The sequence below is a fragment of the Pungitius pungitius genome, chromosome 16, assembly GCF_949316345.1.
Source record: "Pungitius pungitius chromosome 16, fPunPun2.1, whole genome shotgun sequence".
Taxonomy (NCBI): Eukaryota; Metazoa; Chordata; class Actinopteri; order Perciformes; family Gasterosteidae; genus Pungitius; species Pungitius pungitius.
Genome location: NC_084915.1, coordinates 12,795,058 through 12,804,753, shown reverse-complemented (window position 1 = coordinate 12,804,753; position 9,696 = coordinate 12,795,058). Strand labels below are relative to the sequence as shown.

Below are 9,696 nucleotides of genomic sequence, written 5' to 3'. Positions count from 1 at the left end.
TGTGCTAAGACCGATTCTCGAGGTGTTTTGCTACTTGCAAATACACTTTCTTTGAAAAACAAGATTATACACCAAAAACCCATTCGGCAGTACCAGAAAACTACTCGTTACTCAGGTCATTCATTTAAAAAACAGCAACGGCTAAAATCCCGACTTGTGGCTTGGGTAAAAAATGTACACTCTTTCCACCAAGCAGCCGTGATCGTATAGTGCTTAGTACTCTGCGTTGTGGTCGCAGCAACCCCGGTTCGAATCCGGGTCACGGCAGCAGCTCAGAGTTGTCAATGTCTTCAACTCCACTTTTAATGTGAAATGTCTGAGACTGGACAGCTTTTTTGCTTACACTAGATGTTTTTGGCCGACATAAGTAATGGTACCCGGTTCCTCGGCTGTGGTCTGTTACAGCATTCAGCTGTTGGCATAAAATATAGTTACACGTGGAATCTATAACAGCATTATTGTAAGGGGCTAGTGGCGCAATGGACAACGCGTCTGACTACGAATCAGAAGATTCCAGGTTCGACTCCTGGCTAGCTCGTACTATTCTTCGACTTGCAAAAGGATCAGTGCTTATGTCAAAAGCTCCTACTGGAAAAGGAGGTTGTGCTAAGACCGATTCTCGAGGTGTTTTGCTACTTGCAAATACACTTTCTTTGAAAAACAAGATTATACACCAAAAACCCATTCGGCAGTACCAGAAAACTACTCGTTACTCAGGTCATTCATTTAAAAAACAGCAACGGCTAAAATCCTGACTTGTGGCTTGGGTAAAAAATGTACACTCTTTCCACCAAGCAGCCGTGATCGTATAGTGCTTAGTACTCTGCGTTGTGGTCGCAGCAACCCCGGTTCGAATCCGGGTCACGGCAGCAGCTCAGAGTTGTCAATGTCTTCAACTCCACTTTTAATGTGAAATGTCTGAGACTGGACAGCTTTTTTGCTTACACTAGATGTTTTTGGCCGACATAAGTAATGGTACCCGGTTCCTCGGCTGTGGTCTGTTACAGCATTCAGCTGTTGGCATAAAATATAGTTACACGTGGAATCTATAACAGCATTATTGTAAGGGGCTAGTGGCGCAATGGACAACGCGTCTGACTACGAATCAGAAGATTCCAGGTTCGACTCCTGGCTAGCTCGTACTATTCTTCGACTTGCAAAAGGATCAGTGCTTATGTCAAAAGCTCCTACTTGAAAAGGAGGTTGTGCTAAGACCGATTCTCGAGGTATTTTGCTACTTGCAAATACACTTTCTTTGAAAAACAAGATTATATACCAAGAACCCATTCGGCAGTACCAGAAAACTACTCGTTACTCAGGTCCTTTATTTAAAAAGCAGCAAAGGCTAATATTCAGAGTTGTGGCTTGGGTAAAAAATGTATACTCTTTCCACCAAGCAGCCGTGATCGTATAGTGGTTAGTACTCTGCGTTGTGGTCGCAGCAACCCCGGTTCGAATCCGGGTCACGGCAGCAGCTCAGAGTTGTCAATGTCTTCAACTCCACTTTTAATGTGAAATGTCTGAGACTCGACAGCTTTTTTGCTTACACTAGATGTTTTTGGCCGACATAAGTAATGGTACCCGGTTCCTCGGCTGTGGTCTGTTACAGCATTCAGCTGTTGGCATAAAATATAGTTACACGTGGAATCTACAACAGCATTTTTGTAAGGGGCTAGTGGCGCAATGGACAACGCGTCTGACTACGAATCAGAAGATTCCAGGTTCGACTCCTGGCTAGCTCGTACTATTCTTCGACTTGCAAAAGGATCAGTGCTTATTTCAAAAGCTCCTACTGGAAAAGGAGGTTGTGCTAAGACCGATTCTCGAGGTATTTTGCTACTTGCAAATACACTTTCTTTGAAAAACAAGATTATATACCAAGAACCCATTCGTCAGTACCAGAAAACTACTCGTTACTCAGGTCCTTTATTTAAAAAACAGCAAAGGCTAATATTCAGAGTTGTGGCTTGGGTAAAAAATGTACACTCTTTCCACCAAGCAGCCGTGATCGTATAGTGGTTAGTACTCTGCGTTGTGGTCGCAGCAACCCCGGTTCGAATCCGGGTCACGGCAGCAGCTCAGAGTTGTCAATGTCTTCAACTCCACTTTTAATGTGAAATGTCTGAGACTCGACAGCTTTTTTGCTTACACTAGATGTTTTTGGCCGACATAAGTAATGGTACCCGGTTCCTCGGCTGTGGTCTGTTACAGCATTCAGCCGTTGGCATAAAATATAGTTACACGTGGAATCTACAACAGCATTATTGTAAGGGGCTAGTGGCGCAATGGACAACGCGTCTGACTACGAATCAGAAGATTCCAGGTTCGACTCCTGGCTAGCTCGTACTATTCTTCGACTTGCAAAAGGATCAGTGCTTATGTCAAAAGCTCCTACTTGAAAAGGAGGTTGTGCTAAGACCGATTCTCGAGGTATTTTGCTACTTGCAAATACACTTTCTTTGAAAAACAAGATTATATACCAAGAACCCATTCGGCAGTACCAGAAAACTACTCGTTACTCAGGTCCTTTATTTAAAAAACAGCAAAGGCTAATATTCAGAGTTGTGGCTTGGGTAAAAAATGTACACTCTTTCCACCAAGCAGCCGTGATCGTATAGTGGTTAGTACTCTGCGTTGTGGTCGCAGCAACCCCGGTTCGAATCCGGGTCACGGCAGCAGCTCAGAGTTGTCAATGTCTTCAACTCCACTTTTAATGTGAAATGTCTGAGACTCGACAGCTTTTTTGCTTACACTAGATGTTTTTGGCCGACATAAGTAATGGTACCCGGTTCCTCGGCTGTGGTCTGTTACAGCATTCAGCTGTTGGCATAAAATATAGTTACACGTGGAATCTACAACAGCATTTTTGTAAGGGGCTAGTGGCGCAATGGACAACGCGTCTGACTACGAATCAGAAGATTCCAGGTTCGACTCCTGGCTAGCTCGTACTATTCTTCGACTTGCAAAAGGATCAGTGCTTATTTCAAAAGCTCCTACTGGAAAAGGAGGTTGTGCTAAGACCGATTCTCGAGGTATTTTGCTACTTGCAAATACACTTTCTTTGAAAAACAAGATTATATACCAAGAACCCATTCGTCAGTACCAGAAAACTACTCGTTACTCAGGTCCTTTATTTAAAAAACAGCAAAGGCTAATATTCAGAGTTGTGGCTTGGGTAAAAAATGTACACTCTTTCCACCAAGCAGCCGTGATCGTATAGTGGTTAGTACTCTGCGTTGTGGTCGCAGCAACCCCGGTTCGAATCCGGGTCACGGCAGCAGCTCAGAGTTGTCAATGTCTTCAACTCCACTTTTAATGTGAAATGTCTGAGACTCGACAGCTTTTTTGCTTACACTAGATGTTTTTGGCCGACATAAGTAATGGTACCCGGTTCCTCGGCTGTGGTCTGTTACAGCATTCAGCCGTTGGCATAAAATATAGTTACACGTGGAATCTACAACAGCATTATTGTAAGGGGCTAGTGGCGCAATGGACAACGCGTCTGACTACGAATCAGAAGATTCCAGGTTCGACTCCTGGCTAGCTCGTACTATTCTTCGACTTGCAAAAGGATCAGTGCTTATGTCAAAAGCTCCTACTTGAAAAGGAGGTTGTGCTAAGACCGATTCTCGAGGTATTTTGCTACTTGCAAATACACTTTCTTTGAAAAACAAGATTATATACCAAGAACCCATTCGGCAGTACCAGAAAACTACTCGTTACTCAGGTCCTTTATTTAAAAAACAGCAAAGGCTAATATTCAGAGTTGTGGCTTGGGTAAAAAATGTACACTCTTTCCACCAAGCAGCCGTGATCGTATAGTGGTTAGTACTCTGCGTTGTGGTCGCAGCAACCCCGGTTCGAATCCGGGTCACGGCAGCAGCTCAGAGTTGTCAATGTCTTCAACTCCACTTTTAATGTGAAATGTCTGAGACTGGACAGCTTTTTTGCTTACACTAGATGTTTTTGGCCGACATAAGTAATGGTACCCGGTTCCTCGGCTGTGGTCTGTTACAGCATTCAGCTGTTGGCATAAAATATAGTTACACGTGGAATCTATAACAGCATTATTGTAAGGGGCTAGTGGCGCAATGGACAACGCGTCTGACTACGAATCAGAAGATTCCAGGTTCGACTCCTGGCTAGCTCGTACTATTCTTCGACTTGCAAAAGGATCAGTGCTTATGTCAAAAGCTCCTACTGGAAAAGGAGGTTGTGCTAAGACCGATTCTCGAGGTGTTTTGCTACTTGCAAATACACTTTCTTTGAAAAACAAGATTATACACCAAAAACCCATTCGGCAGTACCAGAAAACTACTCGTTACTCAGGTCATTCATTTAAAAAACAGCAACGGCTAAAATCCCGACTTGTGGCTTGGGTAAAAAATGTACACTCTTTCCACCAAGCAGCCGTGATCGTATAGTGGTTAGTACTCTGCGTTGTGGTCGCAGCAACCCCGGTTCGAATCCGGGTCACGGCAGCAGCTCAGAGTTGTCAATGTCTTCAACTCCACTTTTAATGTGAAATGTCTGAGACTGGACAGCTTTTTTGCTTACACTAGATGTTTTTGGCCGACATAAGTAATGGTACCCGGTTCCTCGGCTGTGGTCTGTTACAGCATTCAGCTGTTGGCATAAAATATAGTTACACGTGGAATCTATAACAGCATTATTGTAAGGGGCTAGTGGCGCAATGGACAACGCGTCTGACTACGAATCAGAAGATTCCAGGTTCGACTCCTGGCTAGCTCGTACTATTCTTCGACTTGCAAAAGGATCAGTGCTTATGTCAAAAGCTCCTACTGGAAAAGGAGGTTGTGCTAAGACCGATTCTCGAGGTGTTTTGCTACTTGCAAATACACTTTCTTTGAAAAACAAGATTATACACCAAAAACCCATTCGGCAGTACCAGAAAACTACTCGTTACTCAGGTCATTCATTTAAAAAACAGCAACGGCTAAAATCCCGACTTGTGGCTTGGGTAAAAAATGTACACTCTTTCCACCAAGCAGCCGTGATCGTATAGTGGTTAGTACTCTGCGTTGTGGTCGCAGCAACCCCGGTTCGAATCCGGGTCACGGCAGCAGCTCAGAGTTGTCAATGTCTTCAACTCCACTTTTAATGTGAAATGTCTGAGACTGGACAGCTTTTTTGCTTACACTAGATGTTTTTGGCCGACATAAGTAATGGTACCCGGTTCCTCGGCTGTGGTCTGTTACAGCATTCAGCTGTTGGCATAAAATATAGTTACACGTGGAATCTACAACAGCATTTTTGTAAGGGGCTAGTGGCGCAATGGACAACGCGTCTGACTACGAATCAGAAGATTCCAGGTTCGACTCCTGGCTAGCTCGTACTATTCTTCGACTTGCAAAAGGATCAGTGCTTATGTCAAAAGCTTCTACTTGAAAAGGAGGTTGTGCTAAGACCGATTCTCGAGGTATTTTGCTACTTGCAAATACACTTTCTTTGAAAAACAAGATTATATACCAAGAACCCATTCGGCAGTACCAGAAAACTACTCGGTACTCAGGTCCTTTATTTAAAAAGCAGCAAAGGCTAATATTCAGAGTTGTGGCTTGGGTAAAAAATGTACACTCTTTCCACCAAGCAGCCGTGATTGTATAGTGGTTAGTACTCTGCGTTGTGGTCGCAGCAACCCCGGTTCGAATCCGGGTCACGGCAGCAGCTCAGAGTTGTCAATGTCTTCAACTCCACTTTTAATGTGAAATGTCTGAGACTGGACAGCTTTTTTGCTTACACTAGATGTTTTTGGCCGACATAAGTAATGGTACCCGGTTCCTCGGCTGTGGTCTGTTACAGCATTCAGCTGTTGGCATAAAATATAGTTACACGTGGAATCTACAACAGCATTTTTGTAAGGGGCTAGTGGCGCAATGGACAACGCGTCTGACTACGAATCAGAAGATTCCAGGTTCGACTCCTGGCTAGCTCGTACTATTCTTCGACTTGCAAAAGGATCAGTGCTTATGTCAAAAGCTTCTACTTGAAAAGGAGGTTGTGCTAAGACCGATTCTCGAGGTATTTTGCTACTTGCAAATACACTTTCTTTGAAAAACAAGATTATATACCAAGAACCCATTCGGCAGTACCAGAAAACTACTCGTTACTCAGGTCCTTTATTTAAAAAGCAGCAAAGGCTAATATTCAGAGTTGTGGCTTGGGTAAAAAATGTACACTCTTTCCACCAAGCAGCCGTGATCGTATAGTGGTTAGTACTCTGCGTTGTGGTCGCAGCAACCCCGGTTCGAATCCGGGTCACGGCAGCAGCTCAGAGTTGTCAATGTCTTCAACTCCACTTTTAATGTGAAATGTCTGAGACTGGACAGCTTTTTTGCTTACACTAGATGTTTTTGGCCGACATAAGTAATGGTACCCGGTTCCTCGGCTGTGGTCTGTTACAGCATTCAGCTGTTGGCATAAAATATAGTTACACGTGGAATCTATAACAGCATTATTGTAAGGGGCTAGTGGCGCAATGGACAACGCGTCTGACTACGAATCAGAAGATTCCAGGTTCGACTCCTGGCTAGCTCGTACTATTCTTCGACTTGCAAAAGGATCAGTGCTTATGTCAAAAGCTCCTACTGGAAAAGGAGGTTGTGCTAAGACCGATTCTCGAGGTGTTTTGCTACTTGCAAATACACTTTCTTTGAAAAACAAGATTATACACCAAAAACCCATTCGGCAGTACCAGAAAACTACTCGTTACTCAGGTCATTCATTTAAAAAACAGCAACGGCTAAAATCCCGACTTGTGGCTTGGGTAAAAAATGTACACTCTTTCCACCAAGCAGCCGTGATCGTATAGTGGTTAGTACTCTGCGTTGTGGTCGCAGCAACCCCGGTTCGAATCCGGGTCACGGCAGCAGCTCAGAGTTGTCAATGTCTTCAACTCCACTTTTAATGTGAAATGTCTGAGACTGGACAGCTTTTTTGCTTACACTAGATGTTTTTGGCCGACATAAGTAATGGTACCCGGTTCCTCGGCTGTGGTCTGTTACAGCATTCAGCTGTTGGCATAAAATATAGTTACACGTGGAATCTACAACAGCATTTTTGTAAGGGGCTAGTGGCGCAATGGACAACGCGTCTGACTACGAATCAGAAGATTCCAGGTTCGACTCCTGGCTAGCTCGTACTATTCTTCGACTTGCAAAAGGATCAGTGCTTATGTCAAAAGCTTCTACTTGAAAAGGAGGTTGTGCTAAGACCGATTCTCGAGGTATTTTGCTACTTGCAAATACACTTTCTTTGAAAAACAAGATTATATACCAAGAACCCATTCGGCAGTACCAGAAAACTACTCGGTACTCAGGTCCTTTATTTAAAAAGCAGCAAAGGCTAATATTCAGAGTTGTGGCTTGGGTAAAAAATGTACACTCTTTCCACCAAGCAGCCGTGATTGTATAGTGGTTAGTACTCTGCGTTGTGGTCGCAGCAACCCCGGTTCGAATCCGGGTCACGGCAGCAGCTCAGAGTTGTCAATGTCTTCAACTCCACTTTTAATGTGAAATGTCTGAGACTGGACAGCTTTTTTGCTTACACTAGATGTTTTTGGCCGACATAAGTAATGGTACCCGGTTCCTCGGCTGTGGTCTGTTACAGCATTCAGCTGTTGGCATAAAATATAGTTACACGTGGAATCTATAACAGCATTATTGTAAGGGGCTAGTGGCGCAATGGACAACGCGTCTGACTACGAATCAGAAGATTCCAGGTTCGACTCCTGGCTAGCTCGTACTATTCTTCGACTTGCAAAAGGATCAGTGCTTATGTCAAAAGCTCCTACTGGAAAAGGAGGTTGTGCTAAGACCGATTCTCGAGGTGTTTTGCTACTTGCAAATACACTTTCTTTGAAAAACAAGATTATACACCAAAAACCCATTCGGCAGTACCAGAAAACTACTCGTTACTCAGGTCATTCATTTAAAAAACAGCAACGGCTAAAATCCCGACTTGTGGCTTGGGTAAAAAATGTACAATCTTTCCACCAAGCAGCCGTGATCGTATAGTGGTTAGTACTCTGCGTTGTGGTCGCAGCAACCCCGGTTCGAATCCGGGTCACGGCAGCAGCTCAGAGTTGTCAATGTCTTCAACTCCACTTTTAATGTGAAATGTCTGAGACTGGACAGCTTTTTTGCTTACACTAGATGTTTTTGGCCGACATAAGTAATGGTACCCGGTTCCTCGGCTGTGGTCTGTTACAGCATTCAGCTGTTGGCATAAAATATAGTTACACGTGGAATCTACAACAGCATTTTTGTAAGGGGCTAGTGGCGCAATGGACAACGCGTCTGACTACGAATCAGAAGATTCCAGGTTCGACTCCTGGCTAGCTCGTACTATTCTTCGACTTGCAAAAGGATCAGTGCTTATGTCAAAAGCTCCTACTGGAAAAGGAGGTTGTGCTAAGACCGATTCTCGAGGTGTTTTGCTACTTGCAAATACACTTTCTTTGAAAAACAAGATTATACACCAAAAACCCATTCGGCAGTACCAGAAAACTACTCGTTACTCAGGTCATTCATTTAAAAAACAGCAACGGCTAAAATCCCGACTTGTGGCTTGGGTAAAAAATGTACACTCTTTCCACCAAGCAGCCGTGATCGTATAGTGGTTAGTACTCTGCGTTGTGGTCGCAGCAACCCCGGTTCGAATCCGGGTCACGGCAGCAGCTCAGAGTTGTCAATGTCTTCAACTCCACTTTTAATGTGAAATGTCTGAGACTGGACAGCTTTTTTGCTTACACTAGATGTTTTTGGCCGACATAAGTAATGGTACCCGGTTCCTCGGCTGTGGTCTGTTACAGCATTCAGCTGTTGGCATAAAATATAGTTACACGTGGAATCTACAACAGCATTTTTGTAAGGGGCTAGTGGCGCAATGGACAACGTGTCTGACTACGAATCAGAAGATTCCAGGTTCGACTCCTGGCTAGCTCGTACTATTCTTCGACTTGCAAAAGGATCAGTGCTTATGTCAAAAGCTCCTACTGGAAAAGGAGGTTGTGCTAAGACCGATTCTCGAGGTATTTTGCTACTTGCAAATACACTTTCTTTGAAAAACAAGATTATATACCAAGAACCCATTCGTCAGTACCAGAAAACTACTCGTTACTCAGGTCCTTTATTTAAAAAACAGCAAAGGCTAATATTCAGAGTTGTGGCTTGGGTAAAAAATGTACACTCTTTCCACCAAGCAGCCGTGATCGTATAGTGGTTAGTACTCTGCGTTGTGGTTGCAGCAACCCCGGTTCGAATCCGGGTCACGGCAGCAGCTCAGAGTTGTCAATGTCTTCAACTCCACTTTTAATGTGAAATGTCTGAGACTGGACAGCTTTTTTGCTTACACTAGATGTTTTTGGCCGACATAAGTAATGGTACCCGGTTCCTCGGCTGTGGTCTGTTACAGCATTCAGCTGTTGGCATAAAATATAGTTACACGTGGAATCTATAACAGCATTATTGTAAGGGGCTAGTGGCGCAATGGACAACGCGTCTGACTACGAATCAGAAGATTCCAGGTTCGACTCCTGGCTAGCTCGTACTATTCTTCGACTTGCAAAAGGATCAGTGCTTATGTCAAAAGCTCCTACTGGAAAAGGAGGTTGTGCTAAGACCGATTCTCGAGGTGTTTTGCTACTTGCAAATACACTTTCTTTGAAAAACAAGA

The 9,696-nt window shown here is 43.9% G+C and overlaps 30 non-coding genes across 30 annotated transcripts; all 30 read left to right on the top strand.

Moving 5' to 3' along the window:
- Positions 1-465: 465 nt before the first annotated feature.
- Positions 466-538, top strand: trnar-acg (transfer RNA arginine (anticodon ACG)). Its single transcript has one exon. It is a non-coding gene; the product is annotated as a tRNA-Arg (tRNA).
- A 529-nt stretch (positions 539-1,067) lies between these two features.
- Positions 1,068-1,140, top strand: trnar-acg (transfer RNA arginine (anticodon ACG)). Its single transcript has one exon. It is a non-coding gene; the product is annotated as a tRNA-Arg (tRNA).
- Positions 1,141-1,399: 259 nt separating this feature from the next.
- On the top strand, positions 1,400-1,471 carry trnah-gug (transfer RNA histidin (anticodon GUG)). Its single transcript has one exon. It is a non-coding gene; the product is annotated as a tRNA-His (tRNA).
- Positions 1,472-1,669: 198 nt separating this feature from the next.
- Positions 1,670-1,742, top strand: trnar-acg (transfer RNA arginine (anticodon ACG)). Its single transcript has one exon. It is a non-coding gene; the product is annotated as a tRNA-Arg (tRNA).
- A 259-nt stretch (positions 1,743-2,001) lies between these two features.
- trnah-gug (transfer RNA histidin (anticodon GUG)) lies at positions 2,002-2,073 on the top strand. Its single transcript has one exon. It is a non-coding gene; the product is annotated as a tRNA-His (tRNA).
- A 198-nt stretch (positions 2,074-2,271) lies between these two features.
- On the top strand, positions 2,272-2,344 carry trnar-acg (transfer RNA arginine (anticodon ACG)). Its single transcript has one exon. It is a non-coding gene; the product is annotated as a tRNA-Arg (tRNA).
- A 259-nt stretch (positions 2,345-2,603) lies between these two features.
- trnah-gug (transfer RNA histidin (anticodon GUG)) lies at positions 2,604-2,675 on the top strand. Its single transcript has one exon. It is a non-coding gene; the product is annotated as a tRNA-His (tRNA).
- A 198-nt stretch (positions 2,676-2,873) lies between these two features.
- On the top strand, positions 2,874-2,946 carry trnar-acg (transfer RNA arginine (anticodon ACG)). The gene has a single exon. It is a non-coding gene; the product is annotated as a tRNA-Arg (tRNA).
- A 259-nt stretch (positions 2,947-3,205) lies between these two features.
- Positions 3,206-3,277, top strand: trnah-gug (transfer RNA histidin (anticodon GUG)). Its single transcript has one exon. It is a non-coding gene; the product is annotated as a tRNA-His (tRNA).
- A 198-nt stretch (positions 3,278-3,475) lies between these two features.
- Positions 3,476-3,548, top strand: trnar-acg (transfer RNA arginine (anticodon ACG)). The gene has a single exon. It is a non-coding gene; the product is annotated as a tRNA-Arg (tRNA).
- A 259-nt stretch (positions 3,549-3,807) lies between these two features.
- trnah-gug (transfer RNA histidin (anticodon GUG)) lies at positions 3,808-3,879 on the top strand. Its single transcript has one exon. It is a non-coding gene; the product is annotated as a tRNA-His (tRNA).
- A 198-nt stretch (positions 3,880-4,077) lies between these two features.
- trnar-acg (transfer RNA arginine (anticodon ACG)) lies at positions 4,078-4,150 on the top strand. The gene has a single exon. It is a non-coding gene; the product is annotated as a tRNA-Arg (tRNA).
- A 259-nt stretch (positions 4,151-4,409) lies between these two features.
- trnah-gug (transfer RNA histidin (anticodon GUG)) lies at positions 4,410-4,481 on the top strand. The gene has a single exon. It is a non-coding gene; the product is annotated as a tRNA-His (tRNA).
- Positions 4,482-4,679: 198 nt separating this feature from the next.
- Positions 4,680-4,752, top strand: trnar-acg (transfer RNA arginine (anticodon ACG)). Its single transcript has one exon. It is a non-coding gene; the product is annotated as a tRNA-Arg (tRNA).
- A 259-nt stretch (positions 4,753-5,011) lies between these two features.
- On the top strand, positions 5,012-5,083 carry trnah-gug (transfer RNA histidin (anticodon GUG)). Its single transcript has one exon. It is a non-coding gene; the product is annotated as a tRNA-His (tRNA).
- A 198-nt stretch (positions 5,084-5,281) lies between these two features.
- trnar-acg (transfer RNA arginine (anticodon ACG)) lies at positions 5,282-5,354 on the top strand. The gene has a single exon. It is a non-coding gene; the product is annotated as a tRNA-Arg (tRNA).
- Positions 5,355-5,613: 259 nt separating this feature from the next.
- On the top strand, positions 5,614-5,685 carry trnah-gug (transfer RNA histidin (anticodon GUG)). Its single transcript has one exon. It is a non-coding gene; the product is annotated as a tRNA-His (tRNA).
- Positions 5,686-5,883: 198 nt separating this feature from the next.
- On the top strand, positions 5,884-5,956 carry trnar-acg (transfer RNA arginine (anticodon ACG)). Its single transcript has one exon. It is a non-coding gene; the product is annotated as a tRNA-Arg (tRNA).
- A 259-nt stretch (positions 5,957-6,215) lies between these two features.
- Positions 6,216-6,287, top strand: trnah-gug (transfer RNA histidin (anticodon GUG)). The gene has a single exon. It is a non-coding gene; the product is annotated as a tRNA-His (tRNA).
- A 198-nt stretch (positions 6,288-6,485) lies between these two features.
- Positions 6,486-6,558, top strand: trnar-acg (transfer RNA arginine (anticodon ACG)). Its single transcript has one exon. It is a non-coding gene; the product is annotated as a tRNA-Arg (tRNA).
- Positions 6,559-6,817: 259 nt separating this feature from the next.
- trnah-gug (transfer RNA histidin (anticodon GUG)) lies at positions 6,818-6,889 on the top strand. Its single transcript has one exon. It is a non-coding gene; the product is annotated as a tRNA-His (tRNA).
- Positions 6,890-7,087: 198 nt separating this feature from the next.
- trnar-acg (transfer RNA arginine (anticodon ACG)) lies at positions 7,088-7,160 on the top strand. The gene has a single exon. It is a non-coding gene; the product is annotated as a tRNA-Arg (tRNA).
- A 259-nt stretch (positions 7,161-7,419) lies between these two features.
- On the top strand, positions 7,420-7,491 carry trnah-gug (transfer RNA histidin (anticodon GUG)). Its single transcript has one exon. It is a non-coding gene; the product is annotated as a tRNA-His (tRNA).
- A 198-nt stretch (positions 7,492-7,689) lies between these two features.
- On the top strand, positions 7,690-7,762 carry trnar-acg (transfer RNA arginine (anticodon ACG)). Its single transcript has one exon. It is a non-coding gene; the product is annotated as a tRNA-Arg (tRNA).
- Positions 7,763-8,021: 259 nt separating this feature from the next.
- On the top strand, positions 8,022-8,093 carry trnah-gug (transfer RNA histidin (anticodon GUG)). Its single transcript has one exon. It is a non-coding gene; the product is annotated as a tRNA-His (tRNA).
- Positions 8,094-8,291: 198 nt separating this feature from the next.
- Positions 8,292-8,364, top strand: trnar-acg (transfer RNA arginine (anticodon ACG)). Its single transcript has one exon. It is a non-coding gene; the product is annotated as a tRNA-Arg (tRNA).
- A 259-nt stretch (positions 8,365-8,623) lies between these two features.
- On the top strand, positions 8,624-8,695 carry trnah-gug (transfer RNA histidin (anticodon GUG)). Its single transcript has one exon. It is a non-coding gene; the product is annotated as a tRNA-His (tRNA).
- A 198-nt stretch (positions 8,696-8,893) lies between these two features.
- trnar-acg (transfer RNA arginine (anticodon ACG)) lies at positions 8,894-8,966 on the top strand. Its single transcript has one exon. It is a non-coding gene; the product is annotated as a tRNA-Arg (tRNA).
- Positions 8,967-9,225: 259 nt separating this feature from the next.
- On the top strand, positions 9,226-9,297 carry trnah-gug (transfer RNA histidin (anticodon GUG)). The gene has a single exon. It is a non-coding gene; the product is annotated as a tRNA-His (tRNA).
- A 198-nt stretch (positions 9,298-9,495) lies between these two features.
- trnar-acg (transfer RNA arginine (anticodon ACG)) lies at positions 9,496-9,568 on the top strand. Its single transcript has one exon. It is a non-coding gene; the product is annotated as a tRNA-Arg (tRNA).
- Positions 9,569-9,696: the final 128 nt, after the last annotated feature.